Raw genomic sequence first — 14911 nt, 5'->3', positions numbered from 1 at the left:
GGTTGCATAACACTGAGAATGTACTAAATACCACTACACTGTTTATTTTAAAACAGTTAAGGAGGTGGGGGTGGCGCCTGACTGGCTCAGTCAGTAGAGCATGCGACTCTTGATCTCGGGGTTGTGAGTTCAAGCCTCATCTTGGGTGTAGAGATTACTTAGCAATAAAAATCTTTAAAAATAAACAAACAAATAAAATGGTTAATTTTGTTATGCGACTCTCACCTTAATAAAATTTTATTTATTTACTTACTTACTTATTCAATGGGCCAGACTCACGTGCAGGCTAGAAGTTAAAAGAGTGGTTACTTGAGGTTGGGGAGAAGATGGTAATAACTGGGATGGGACACAAGGGAGCCTTCTGCGAGATGCTCTGTATCTTAATCTAGGTGGTGGGTGGTCAAGTGAGTAAAAACTAATCCAGTTCCATGCTTGAGACTTACACACTTGGAGGGTTGTTGTAATAACGAAATGAGGTAATCCATCGCAAGCTCTTATTTTTTTAAAGATTTTATTTATTTATTTTTTCATGACAGACACAGAGAGAGAAGCAGAGACATAGGCAGAGGGAGAAGCAGGCTCCATGCAGGGAGCCGGATGTGGGACCCAATCCCGGGACCTTGGGATCATGACCTGAGCTGAAGGCAGACGTCCAACCATTGAGCCACCCAAGCATCCCAATGGCAAGCTCTTTAAATCAGCCCTGGCACATAAGTGCTCAATATTCTTTTTTTTTTTTTTTTAAGATTCATTTATTTTGAGAAAGAGAGAAAGTGTATGTGCACAAGCAGGGGAGGAGCAGAGGGAGAGAGAGAGAATCCACAAGCAGACTCCCCTCTGAGCGTGGAACCCAAGGTAGAGCTTAATCCTAGGAGACTGAGATCATGACCTGAGCCGAAATCAAGAGTTGGATGCTTGCCAACTGAGCCACCCAGGTGCCCCAGTGCTTCCTATTCTATCTTTATGAGGAGATAGATGTTAGCTGAGCCTACCGTGGTGATCATTTCACAGTATATAGAAGTTAAACTATCATGCTATATGCCTTAAACTTATGCATTGATGTAAGTAAAGTATTTCTCAATAAAACTAGGAAAAAATTAAAACAAGTGACATAAAATAAGAATATTATAATTATCTCAAAAATAAATACTCAATAATTAGTAATAATCATTAGTATGATTATTATCTCATACTGTTTAGAGATTGAATGAGACGATGCACATAGACATTTAGTATAAGAGCTGCCTTTTCATAAATATCCCCCAAATAGAGGCAATTTTCATGAATATTAAACTAGACCCAAGCCTTCGAGCTCAAGATTCAAAGCACTTTGCAAAGCACCACCCTGCCCACTCAAGAGGTTGGTTTCACATAAGTGTCGGGGAAAAGAGCCAAGGATTTAAGGATTAGAGGTTGGTAAAACACAGCACAGCCTCCGGATTAGCTGGGTTACCTCCCACAGGCCAGTCTGGGTACAGAGCAAACCATTTACCCTCACATAGGCAGAACTTGAAAGGGAAAAGTCACCTCTGGGGAAAGACTGTCCTTGCTAAAACCTGCTGACAGGTGGAAACCATCCCAACAATTATTATGCTCCTTTTTTTTTTCCTTAAGATTTTATTTATTTGAGAGAGAGCGAGCAGAGGGAGGGGCAGAGGGAGAAGGAGAAGCTGACTCCCTACTGAATGAAGAGCCTGATACGGGACTTGATCTCAGGACCCTGAGATCATGACCTGAGCCGAAGTCAGACATCCAACCAACTAAGCCACCCAGGTGTCCCTAATATCTCCTTTATAGGGCAACCTACATTGCCCAACTACATTTGATTGGCAAGCTTCACATAAACCAAAAAGAATGGACTCCTCTCTGTTGGATCACAGTGTCCCAGGGACATATTCACTTCCCTGGGACTTATGAGCCCTGTGTCTACCACCTTTCCAGCTTAGCTTAGCTCCCAGAACATCACAGAGAATTAACAGATACGTGAGGATTGGAGGGAGAGAGTGAGGGGCTCCCTGGTGGGGCAGACCCTTGAAAACAGAATCATTTCCCTACCTCTGATGCTAAGATGATTTGTTCAGGAAGGAAACACTGAAGCAGAAAGAGGCCAGTCTCAGAGGGGGGAAGTACACCAGCTTCCTGGCTCTTTCTGAGTCAGTTTGATTCCATTTAGTAAGGATTATCAAGATCCAGAAATTGCAGTAATTATTGGCTTGGAGTCAGAGGGGAGGATGAAATTCGGTGCAGAAAACATGGTTCTATGATGGTTTTTGTTTCCATCATGGGTTCAGGTCTTACCCCTTAAGCATGGCCATTTTGCAATCATATAATGCCAATCACAACACATTTTCATCTGTACTAACTGAATTTAGATCTTAAAAATAAATGTAACTCTTTACCTCCAAGGTTTCCCTCCCTAGAGCATAACTCCAGACTAATCATGTAAGAACCATCAGACAAATCCCACCTGAGGAACATTCTACAAAATAGCAGCCCAATACTCCTTAAGACTGTCAAGAGTTGGACGTTTATCGACAGAGCCACCCGGGTAGCTATCCAAGAAACTATCACAGCCAAGAGGAGCTCAAGGAGCCACATCATGAAATATAATGGACTATTCTCGAAGGAATCCTAGAATAATAAAAGGGCATTAGACAAGAACTAAGGAAATCTAAATAAACTATGAGTCTTAGTTATTAATAATATACCATTATATTGGTATATTAATTCATTAATTATAAAGAAACAAAGAAAGAAAAGAAGTGCCATTCTAATACTAGGGAAAACTGGCTGCACAGTATATGGGAACTCTGTACTATCTTTGCAATTTTCTGCAACCCAAAAACTATTTTTAAAAATAAAGTTGTGGTTTTTTTTTTTTATATATAAAAATCACTGCATTCTTCAAAATGTCAACAACCTTGTCCCACTCACCACCCCTCCACAATGTACCAGCTCATCAAGCCTAACACAACAGAGATTTCACCTGCGTTGTGTTTCTTCCCCTGAAATGCCAGACCTCCATTTACAGCTAAAGACAGTGGGGGGCAGTTCGAGGAAATGATCCATGCCCATCCTGTCCCCTATTTCATTATTTCAAAAATCAAAATGATTCTGATATTTTTAGTCACAAACTAACAATTTGCCTATGCTAGGTATCCAAACTTGACAAGTTAGTCATGTAAAAAAACTATGGCGATGTCATTGCGTGCCAAGCGTTGAGAAATACCCATGAGAGAGACAAACATGATCCCTTCCCTCCCGGGGCTTATAGTTATATCCTAGGATGCATGGTAGACAGGTGAGCCAATAAAGGGATGAGGGTGTGATAGTAACAGAGAATTTCTGCTCAGGGTTTGTTCCAGGTGCAATGGTAGGTGGTCAGGAGCCATCTGCACCCTTTGGCTCCACCTCTTTTTGGACCAGAAAGATGGTTAACTGAAGTCTGATACAGCCTGTGGCATTCAGGTTAGAGGTTTTTCCAGTCCTAGTGATTTGGGTCCTGAATCTTATCTTAAAGGCAAGGAAAGATTTCTTAATGGTGGCCCCATTACTTTGACAAGTCATTAATAACTCATCAGAAAAATATGTCTTGAGTGTCCAGGGAGTATCTTCTGCTGTGCTAGAAGATGTTTAGATTGTGAGAAAAGACCCAGGAAGCTCAAAGTCAAGCACCAGACATAAACCAGAAAACAGACCATGAAAATACAGGGTGGGGAGTGCTAAGGTAGAGAGCAGAGGCGCTCAAGGCTTCCCCCAGCCAGATCCCCTGAGCAGAGGCTTCTTTGAAAGTCACCTTTAGGGCAGCTCGGGTGGCTCAGCGGTCTAGCATTGCTGTCAGCCCAGGGCCTGATCCTGGAGACCCGGGATCAAGTCCCACGTCGGGCTCCCTGCATGGAGCCTGCTTCTCCCTCTGCCTATGTCTCTGCTTCTCTCTCTCTCTCTTTCTCTCTCTGTCTCTCATGAATAAATAAATAAAATCTTTAAAAATAAATAAATAAAATAAAATAAAAGTCACCTTTATTGAGAAATCAGTTACATCAATCAAATGCATTTGTTTTTAAGTGTACACTTCCTTTTTTTTTCAAGATTTCATTTATTCATTTATGAGACACAGAGAGAGAGAGAGAAAGGAAGAGACAGAGGCAGACGGAGAAGCGGGCTCCCTGCGAGGAGCCCACTGCAGGCTAAGCATAATAATTTTAAGATTTTGTGCTAAATTAACAGTTAGAATGTAGTGTGGTTGAAGCCATGGGTGTTGGTTGGATCAACCAGACAGAGCACAGAGTGAAGAGTTACTGGGTGCTCGTCTGTCTCTCCCGTAAACATGGAAGAAGAACCAAGCTGAGCATGAACTCTGGACCCAGACTTCTGGGCTTTAAATGCCAACTGTGTGACATGGGGCAAGGGCAGTTCGTCTGTTTCCTTATCCATAAAATGGATTATAATATACCTACCATAGGGCTGATATAAGGGTTAATTAACTGAGTTTATTCATTCCCAGCTCTTAGAGCATCATCAGACACTTGCTCAGAAAAAGTGCCACCTAAGTTTCAGCTACCATTAACACAAAAAATCCAGAAAGTAGGTATCAAAGAGACCTAAATCTGAGTGCTATCTCCATTCGAGACAAGCTGAAAGTCTCTGAGAAATTTAACATCTCTGAGCTGAAAGCTCCTTACCGGAAAAATGAGGATAATAATTTTGCCTCACAAAGTTATTAGAAGGAGTAAATGAGTACAAGATTAAAAGTAGAAGCCATCAGAGACCTCTCCCTACAGGGTTAATCTTTCTCCCCACCTCCCCTCCTCTAGGTTCCCATAAAACACTATTCATGTCCTTCCCAGCACTTTGCTCACCACTAGGATAAACTGTTTGCTGATGTATTAGTCAGGATGGGCTGGGTTATGCTGCAATAACAAACAGACCCAATTCTCAATAACACAGGTTTATTTCTCATTCCACCCTGCGCGTCCAGCACAGATTGGCTGCTCTTCTGTTCTGCTTCACTCTGGAACCCACCTGGATAGTGGCAGCCACTTTGGGGAATATTGCTGAGCATTAGGACCTGCAATCTTGCTGAAAGAGGGGCAGTAATAATTGCAAATGGACTGCATCTGCCACTAAAATGATAGCCTCTGCAAGGGAGCACTAAACACTAGCCACAGCCACACTCCCTCGGTTGGCATCACGCCCTTGAGGCTTGATGAATGAAGCAAGACTGAGAGTTCTTTAATTTGGCCTGGAGCAGGATGCCTGGGTGGCTCAGCGGTTGGGCGTCTGCCTTTGGCTCAGGGCATGATCTGGGGATCGAGTCCCTGCATCAGGCTCCCTGCAGGGAACCTGTGTCTCCCTCTGCCTGTGTCTCTGCCTCTCTCTCTCTGTCTCTCATGAATAAATAAATAAAATCTTAAAAAAAAAATTTGGCCTGGAGCACATAGGTTTATGTGGCCCCAAGGTAGAAAGTCCTCCTGTGGTCACTGCTCCTGTAGAAAAGGGAAGGAGCCTGCTGTCTTCAGAAGACAAGTCCCCCTTCCAAGTCACCAGCAGGCAATGTGTCTCCTGGCAGGTAAGGAAATGCCCACAGGTGCCAGCTGCTTCCCTGGGGACCACGCATCTTCCATATGTGGGCACAAGAACAAAAATCCAGCAAATGCTCTCCAAGCATAGTTTCATTTCATCTTCAAAACATGCCTGTGGACCGTGTGACGCAGGCAGGTAGCAGTATCCCCAGCGGGCAGCTGAGGCCATCGAGACAGCGGAAACCCTCATGCGTTGCTGGTAAAAATACAACACGGTGTAGCCACTGTGGAGAACAGTATGGTGGTTGAACACAGACTTGCTCTCTGATCCAGCAAGTCCACGTCAGGGTATATATCCAGAAGATACGAAAGCAGGGACTCAAACCAATAGCTACACGCCAATGTTCATAGCCGCATGGTTCACAACAGCCAAAGCGTAGAAGCAACCCAAGTGTTCGTTGACAGATGAATGGATAAACAAAATGGGGTTGATACATGGAAGAATCTGGAAGAAATCGTGCTGAGTAAAATAAACCAGGCATGAAGAGACAAATACTGAGCGATCCCACTTCTGTGAGGTACTTGGAGCAACCAATGCACGGAGACGGAAGGTAGAATGGTGGCTCCCAGAGACTGGGGGAGGAGGACAATGGGGACTTAGTGCTTCCATGGGTACAGTTTCAGTTTGGGAAGATTGTAAAAACATCCTGGAGATGGGTGGTGGTGATGGTCAAGGTAGTGACTGCCACTGAAGTGTACAAGTAAAACTGGTTATGACGGTAAATTTTAGGTCACATATATTTCACCGCGATGATCATAATAATATAAGGACAGTCGAGTAACTTGGCCAAAGGCACGCAGGCAGAAAGAGGAAGACTTGGGGCTTAGGAATTGGAGGCCAGTGCTCATCCTCCAACACCACACGGCTTCCCACTGTCACCGGCTCTGTCTCTGTCCCAACCTGCGTGTCCTGCCTCCCTCACCCACAGTTCCCTCAGCACCTGACTATGGGTCATCTCCCTTACCCAGACCTAATCCTGGTAGCTGGAACAGAGTGTCCTAGTCACTGATTCACTCATTCATTCATTCATTTATTCAGCAAACAGTATCAGAACACCCACCATGCGCCAGGCTTTCCTTTCCCCATGCTCTAGCTGTCAGCGGTGGACAGAGCCCAGTCCTAGCCTGTCTCCAGGCCAGACACTTCCAGTGCACAAAGAAAATAGAGATGAACAGGAAGATACAAGAATGCAGAGGAGGAGGCTCTTGACTCTGCCTGGAGATATCAGGGAAAGCTTTCAAGTAGAGAAGACATTTGTTCTGAGCTTTGGAACATAAGCAGGAGTTTTCCAGGAGGAGGAGAAATATGTTCCGTAGAGAGGGAGCAACAGGTACAAAGTCACAGCGACAAGATAGAACAGATGGCCGAGGACAGGCCAGGTACTTGGGCAGTTGAGAGGTTTGCAGGGGCCACATCACATCATGAGGGACCCGCTATGTCAGGGGAGAGAGTCTCGCTTTCTTCTTACGGGCACTGGGGAATCATTGCAGGATTAAGCAGGAGAATGATATGATCACAATTTTCGACATAGAAAAACTATATAGCACAACTTGTAGGGAGTCAAGGCCAGAGACAGGAAGTACAACAACAAAAATGTGGTCAAAGCCCAGGCAAGACACAAGAAAGGCCTGAACCGCGGAGTTGGCTATGGCTCTGAGAAAATGGAGCCAACTGGGATGTTCGCTCCACAGGACGGAGATTTTTCTGTGGTTCACTGCTCTGTGCCCATTACCTGGCACACAGTGGGTTCTCATAAATATGTGCTGAGTGACCAACAAAGTGTGTGTTGAATGGTTAACACCGGAGACAACTGGGAAGCAGAAGAAACAGGACTTTGAATGAGTGGGTGGACACTGAACAAATGGGGAATTATGGAAAAGCAGACTCCAAAATGACTCCCAGGGTTTTGTGTTGAGCAACCAACGAGGCTGAAATGGGCATCTCACCAAGATAGGGAACTTGGAAGTGGGAGAAGCATTAGGTTGGATGATGATGCTTGTAGCTTTGGGCCCTCCAAGGCTGGCGTGAGATGGTTGATCATCCAGGTGGAGAGCATGGACACACAGACGGAGCTAGATGTACAGACCCGGAGCTGGAAGCTGAGCTCTGAGCTGGAGAGGCCTTTCCTCTGGGAACAGTAGGCTTTACCATTTGAGCCAAATTTCCTTTTCCAGGTATGGAGGCAGTAGGGCCCCTGCTATCCTCCTCCCCCTGAGAAAATCCCAGAGAAGTAAGGACACACCGGCCCTTGTGGACTCGGCCTCTCAGCCTCTGGCCACACTCTTCCCTCCTCAAAGCAGGCGCCGTACTTGGCTCCCTCCTTCCATCTGCTCAGTTTCCAGGAAGATCCCACTTCCCTCCTCTGTCCTGGAGCTGCCTCCAACCTGCCCAGCCCACAGAGTTCTGACCTCCAGGTCCCAGATTCTTGTGACATTTGCATGGACATCCACACTGCGCCCTTTCACCTTTCCTTTGGGTTTGGGCATGCATCGCAGCTCATCCATTTCCCACTGAATACCTTACTGCATGCGAGCCCCCAGTCTGTGGCCTGTCTACTGCCCCACTGCCTGACCCTGCGCAGGCCTCGCCCTCAGCGCCCTCAGGGGCAAGGACGGCAGCCCCCTAACCCATCTCGCACCCACAATCTTGGCCTCCTCTCCCGATCAATCTGGTGCATCTCCAGCCCTTCTGCCAAAGCCATCTGCCTAAACGCAGGTCTGCCAACATGCCTCCCTGCCCAAAAACTTCCCGGAGTTCAGCAAGGCCACAGGACAAAAGCCAGCCTCCTCGGCCTGGCATATGAACTTCCTTTGAGCTAGCCCCAACCTATCCTTTCAATCTGACTCTCTGCTCTGCTGCCCCCGCAAACAGAACACTCTGGCTGATTTCACTTCCCCTCCAGAGCTTGACTCTGTCATCTATCAGCCATGTCACCGCTGGCAAGTTCCTGAAGCTTCCTGGGCCTCAGAGGAATAAGGATGGTAATAGTATCCAGCTCTTGGACTGTGGCAAGGATGAAATGAGTCAATGCTTGCAAAGTATAACACGGCTGGGCACAGAATAATGCTGGGCACCACTGTTCCCTGGCTGCAGCACCTCCCTCCCCAGCACTGACGTCCGCAGAGCACAGTCCTCTGACCTTGAAGACCCCTCGCAACATGCCACTTCCTTCACAGGTGCCACCCGGCCCCTCTGGAGACCCGGGGCACTGTCTGCATTATCGCAGGACCATAGTGGCTGCTGTTCACCCATTTGCAGACCGTAAGCTTCTGCGGTTAGACGCTGCAGCTCATTCCCTTCCGGGACCCCCCACACCCCGCAGCAGAGCTCTGGCGTGTGTGTGGCTGCATGAGTAGTTGAAGCCATGGGTGTCGGTTGGATCAATCAGACAGTTGATCAGTGAAATGATCATATGATCACTGATCATGATCAGTGAAAGTGGAGTTGACAGTCTCAAGTTCACACCTTGCCTCCGACACTTGCTAGCTGTGCAACCTCGGATAAGTTACTTTACCTCTCTGAGCCCCAATTCCTACCTTAGGAACAAGGACGCTCATCTCACTCTCACCGAGTTGCAATGGGAACAAATCCAATAATGGCTGGAGACCCTGGCATAGCAACCGGCACAGAAGAGACCCCAACAAAGATCACTTCCTTTCTGCCTTTAATACGTGTTGAATTCATGACTTCTGCAGTTTGAATGGAAGCACCCAGGGAGTATGTCTGGGTCCGACAAATGAGAGGTTACGTGCACTCATAGTAAATGTCAAGGAACATGTGAGCCACAGCTGGACTAAGCTGGAAAAAAGCAGTTTCCTGTGAAGTCCCTCCCCAGTCCCTGGGTCAGGGCAGCTAGGGTCAACATCTAAGCGACCCTGGGGAAAAGCAGGCAAGGTGGGGGCTTGGGAGGTGGGGGGGCAGGAGGACTAGAATGAATTTTATGTCACTAACTTGCCTCTGGGGAAAATCTCTGCAACACTCTCCTTCTGAAAGTGGCATTCGTGGTGGCACTCCCAGGGGCTCCCAGTGTCCTTCACCACTGCCACTTGCAGAGGCTGGGAGGCTCTACGGAAGCTCCAGACACCAGCCAGACCCAGCAGTACCTCCCTTCTGGCTACAGCAGGGAGAGAGGAAGCCATCCCCGTCCTGGCTCCGGCTGTATTTGATTTGCTAGGCAAGGCCATCCCTGCAGGCTGCATTCCGTGGCCCCATGCCAGCCTGGTGTGTAATATGCTCTGGCCACCCTCTCGTTACCTAATGCTTTCCTAATCTGCAGTTTACGCAAGACGAGTACAAATCTCTGAGAACACCAAGAGAAACACCCCACCAGGCACCTCCCGGGCCAGCCTGTACCCCACTTTGGCACTGGTGGTTTCATCATGGAGACGTTGACTGTTCATTGCCATCCGGGCCACTTGGTGGGCCACTTAGAGCTCCATTTCTGTCGTGAGGCTTCTCCCAATCTGTGCCTCCACCCCTTCTCTGCCATCTCTCATAATGGATTGGAAATTCTATTCTATACGGAACAGTTGGCCAAGCCCTATCCCTTCTTCCTATCTTGTTAACGATAAAATAGATCTTTCAACAAATATTCCTGGAACAATTGGACATTAATATATATATACAGTAGGTTTGAGATATATGTATATATATATATATATACATATATCTCAAATCCCAGCTCATATCACATATAAAAGTTAACTCAAGGCCTCAAAATAGATCATTGACCTGAATATAAAACCTAAAACTCTAAAGCTTTTATAAAAAAAAAGTAAATGTAGGATAGATACAGTCTTTGCAGCATTGGATTAGGCAAAACTTTTCTTACAACAGAAAATAGGTAAACCGTAAGGGAAAAAGAAGGAAATTGGGCTTAACAAAAATGTGAAACTTTTTTCTTTGTTCATTTGTCTTGTTTCTTAAATTCCACATATGAGTGAAAGCATATGGCATTTGTCTTTCTCTGAATGACTTATTTCACTCAGCATCATACCCTCTGGATGCGTCCATGTTGTTACAAATGGCAAGATTTCATTTATTTTTGCAGTCAAATAATACTCCATTATATATATCTATACACACATACAAGCACACATGTGTGTATGAGTATATATATGTATGTGTGTATATGTGCGTGTATGTATATATGTATATGTACATGTATATATGTATACGTGTGTGTATCTCACATCTTCTTTATCCAGACAAACAAAAAATCAGACTCTCAGCTAAGGAGAACAAACTGATGGTTATCAGAGGGGAGGTGGGTGGGAGGATGAGGGAAATAGGTGATGGGATGAAGAGTACACTTTATCATGATGAACATCAAGTCCTGCGTAGAATTGTTGAGTCACAATATTGTACACTTGAAAGTAATATAACACTGTATATTGATTATACTGGAATTTTTAATTTCTTAATGTAAAACTTCACCTCCTCAAAAGGTACTCTTCAAGAACATGAAAAGACAAGTCATAGACAAGGAAAAACTATTTGCAAAATGTTTCTTAGATAAAGAACTTGCATCTGGAATATAAAAAAATTTCCCACAACTCAGTAAGAAAACAAACATCCCAATTGAGCAGTAGGCCAAATATTTGAGCAGAGACATCACCAAAGAAGAGATGGAGGTAGCCGACAAGCACAGGAAAAGATGCTGGGCCTCATTAGTCATTAGGAAAATGGAATCTAGAACCTTAAGGAGATATCAGGACACATCTACCAGAATGGCTAAAATATGAATTAAGTGATATCATATCAAGTTCAACATATGATCCCTCAAAACCACTTCCAGGTATTTACCCAAGAGAAATGGAAACATGTATCCACACAAAGATCTGGCAGCTTTACTCATAAAGCCAAAATGGAAACAACCCAGTTGTCCTTCAACCAGTGAAAGGATAAACACTGTGTGGTATATCCATATAATGGAATATTACTCAGCAATAAAAAAAGAACACACTGGTATACGTACAACTGCACAGAGGAATCTCAAAAGCATTCTACTAAGTGAAAGGACACAGACACAAAGATGATATCCATATAATTCCCAAACTCTAGATATAGAAATTAGATCAGTGATGGCTAGAGGCTGTGGGTAAATAAGGAGACTTGCTACCAAGGACACAAGGGAACTTTTTGTGAAGGAAACGTTTGACATCTGATGTTGGATATCCACTTGCTTGACAAATGGAAGCATTTGGCACATCTCACCCACCTCTTCACTAGACAAAGGTGAATTTTACTATAGGGATATTATATCTTCATGAATATGATTTTTTAAATAATGGAAAATAGAATAACGCAAAATAAAGGTACACCTGATGGTACTTGTCCTTCACATCATGAGGATAAAATGACATTAATAATAGCAACAGCCAAAGTGCAGCAGGCACTGTCCCAAGAAATTCTCCCACATGGTCTCATGTCAGCCTCAAACGATCCTTGTGGGTCCTCAAGCACACCAAGCACTTTCCTGTCTCCAGGCCTTTGCACTTGCTGTCCCCTTTACCTTCCATCAGACAACTCCATCTCCCACATTCCTCTGGTCTCTATGCAAATGTCACCTCCTTAGAAGAGGCCTTTTCTCCAAAACAGCATCTAAATGATCTAAAATAGTTCTTCAACGTATCACTCTCTATCCCTTACCTAGTTTTATTTTCTTTCCATAGCTTAGTACTTCTTGCTATCATATCATATACCATTTGTTTACATGTCTCCCTAAAAAAATGTCATTCTTTCACTCGCTTCTTCCATTAGGCCAACATCTACTGAGTGTCCACCCTGGGGCATGTGTGGGCAAAGCCCAAGCTCCCAGAGGCGGATGGTCACCCCAAGGCCAAGAAAGTGTTGACCAGGTTCCTGTCTCCCTCCCGCAACCCCTCTCATCACCTGGGCCCACAAGGAGCTTGCCTGTCTTAGGATCATAGAAGCTGTGGCCTAGAAAGACTACTGGTCTAGGGGTTAAGACACCTTTACACCAGCCCTTCCAACATTGCCCTCGAGATCCTGAGCCAGGCACCTTACCTAACAAGGCCTCATTTCCCCCACTTGTAAAATGATTCAGATGTGTGTTTTTCAAATGTTAGCATGAATAGGAATGCTTAAAGAAACTGATTAAAAATGCATGCTCCTTCCCCAGAAAATATGACTCAGTAGATTATGTGTGGGGTCAGGGAAACAGTATTCTAACACTCACCCAGGACAATCTAAGGTAGGTGGTCTAGGAAATAAATTTTTGGTATTAATAATGTTCTTAACTATTTTTCAGCTGCAAAAATCCTACTCCAAGTAAAATTTTACCCAGAAAACCACATATATAACATATAAATCAGAGAGGAATCTGAGCAAGGGAAGGGAGCAGGATGATGCTGGTTCCTCTTCTAGTTTTTCTCTCACACTCCCTCCATCTCACCATTTAGTGGCCCTAGATACACTGGGGTTCCTCAGAACACAGTTTGAAAACCAATACTCTAGAGGCTCCCTAATTCAGTCGTTGCATAAATACCTGTAAACATTTATCATGTGCGAGGCACTGTTCCAGATACTGGGTATCCAATAATAAGTAGAAGAGAGAAGTCACTACTCTTAACAGATTTCACATTTATGGGGATGGCCTGCATGGGATGGTTTGCATGTATTATTAGCTCATTCACCTATTTGTTTTTTAAGATTATTTATTTAGAGTCAGAGAATGAGTGTGCATGTGCAAGTAGGGAAAGGGCAGGGGGAGAAGGAGAGAAAATCTCAAGTGGATTCCATGCTGAGCACAGAGCCCAACACGAGGCTCAATCTCATGACCCTGAGATCATGACCTGAGCTGAAACCAAGAGTCAGAGGCTTAACTGGCTGAGCCACCCAGGCACCCCTGTATTAGTTCATTTAATTCCCACCAGAACCCCAGCAGACAGCTACCAACATCTGCCTTATTTTACAGACGGGGAAACTGAGGATCAAAGAGAATAAATAACTTGCCCAATGACCTACCCCAAGGTTGGAATGCAGAGACTTGAGCTCTGGCCAACATGCTCTTCTGAAATCCTGCCCAGTTCTCTATGAGCCCGGGGGGTATATGGGAGCACCCCTCCTTCTGCCTGGGGAACCTAGGCCTGTCTGCCTGTCTCTCCGTGTGTAGGTTCAAACCAGTCTCTCTGGCACTCAGGCCCTATAGGGTTAAGACTCCGAGCCTGTGCTCCAGGTGAAACTAGATCCCACATGACTTCAAGTTGACGCAAGTGGCCTTCTCTACCTGCGGACGCCTAGAGGCTCATCTCTGGGGTGTAGAAGAATGTTCTTTCTGGACCAGGTGCTAAGTTTATTCTGGTTACCGCTACATTGCTTGGCCTGCTTTGAGGAAGATGCCCGTGTCCAGCAGCCCTGCCAGTGTTCCTAAGTGGACGGGTGACATCGATATGTCTGCAATTAGAACATTAGCACCAAGTTAGGAAGAGAAATGGGGACGCAGCCAAGGGAATGCTGAGCAAGACTGGAGCACCCACGGACAGATAAACTCTTCCAACAGGAGGTAGGGCGGAGGGGAGGGGTAGGGCTAGGGGTCATTTACGCCCAGGCCACTCTCTGCCAACAGGGAAACTGAGGTCGAGAGGGAGGACGTGGCTTGTGTAGGATTGTCTCGGCTGTGTTCTCAGGCTCCTGTCTTTACCTCTGAGGTACAGAGAGACAGGTTCGGTGATGGATTGGAGGCAATCAGACGCAAGGCCAGATCTCAGTCCCATCTTTTGGGGACTTCGCACACTGGACGAGTGCCAGTTCCCCCTCCTGTACGGTGGACACAAGACCATCCCTCAGCGATGCTGTGATGATCCCAAGGATAATTCATTCAACACACTCAATGCCGAGCAGCTGTTAACTAGTACTTTCTTTCCACCCCCCTTTGCCCAGATTTACCCCAAATTGGACCCGCTTTCAGAAATTGGCTCATCTTACCTGAGCCCTAACAGGTCTCCATTTGCAAATGGGTTTCAACCCCATGCTCCCCTGATTGTGGTTGGTGAGCTAGCAGCATAGACTCCACCTGAGACTGGTCGGAAATGCAGATTCTCAGGCCCCGCTCCAGCCCCAAGGAACAGAATCTGTATCTTCACGGGGTCCTCCACGCCCAGTCATGGGAAGCACTGTTTAGTACATTCTTCTGACGGACTGACTTACCACTTTTGACCATCTTGGACACCGATTATCGGCAGCCAACATTTGTTGAGTATTTTGTATATGTCAGGGAAATGCTTGACAGGAAAGATCTCATTTCAACGACACAGTCTCAGGAATTGAGAATTCTTACTAAACCCATTTCTCAAACAAGGTAACT

The sequence above is a fragment of the Canis lupus genome, chromosome 13 (assembly GCF_011100685.1).
Source record: "Canis lupus familiaris isolate Mischka breed German Shepherd chromosome 13, alternate assembly UU_Cfam_GSD_1.0, whole genome shotgun sequence".
Classification (NCBI taxonomy): domain Eukaryota; kingdom Metazoa; phylum Chordata; class Mammalia; order Carnivora; family Canidae; genus Canis; species Canis lupus.
Note: the sequence above shows the minus strand (reverse complement) of the source record.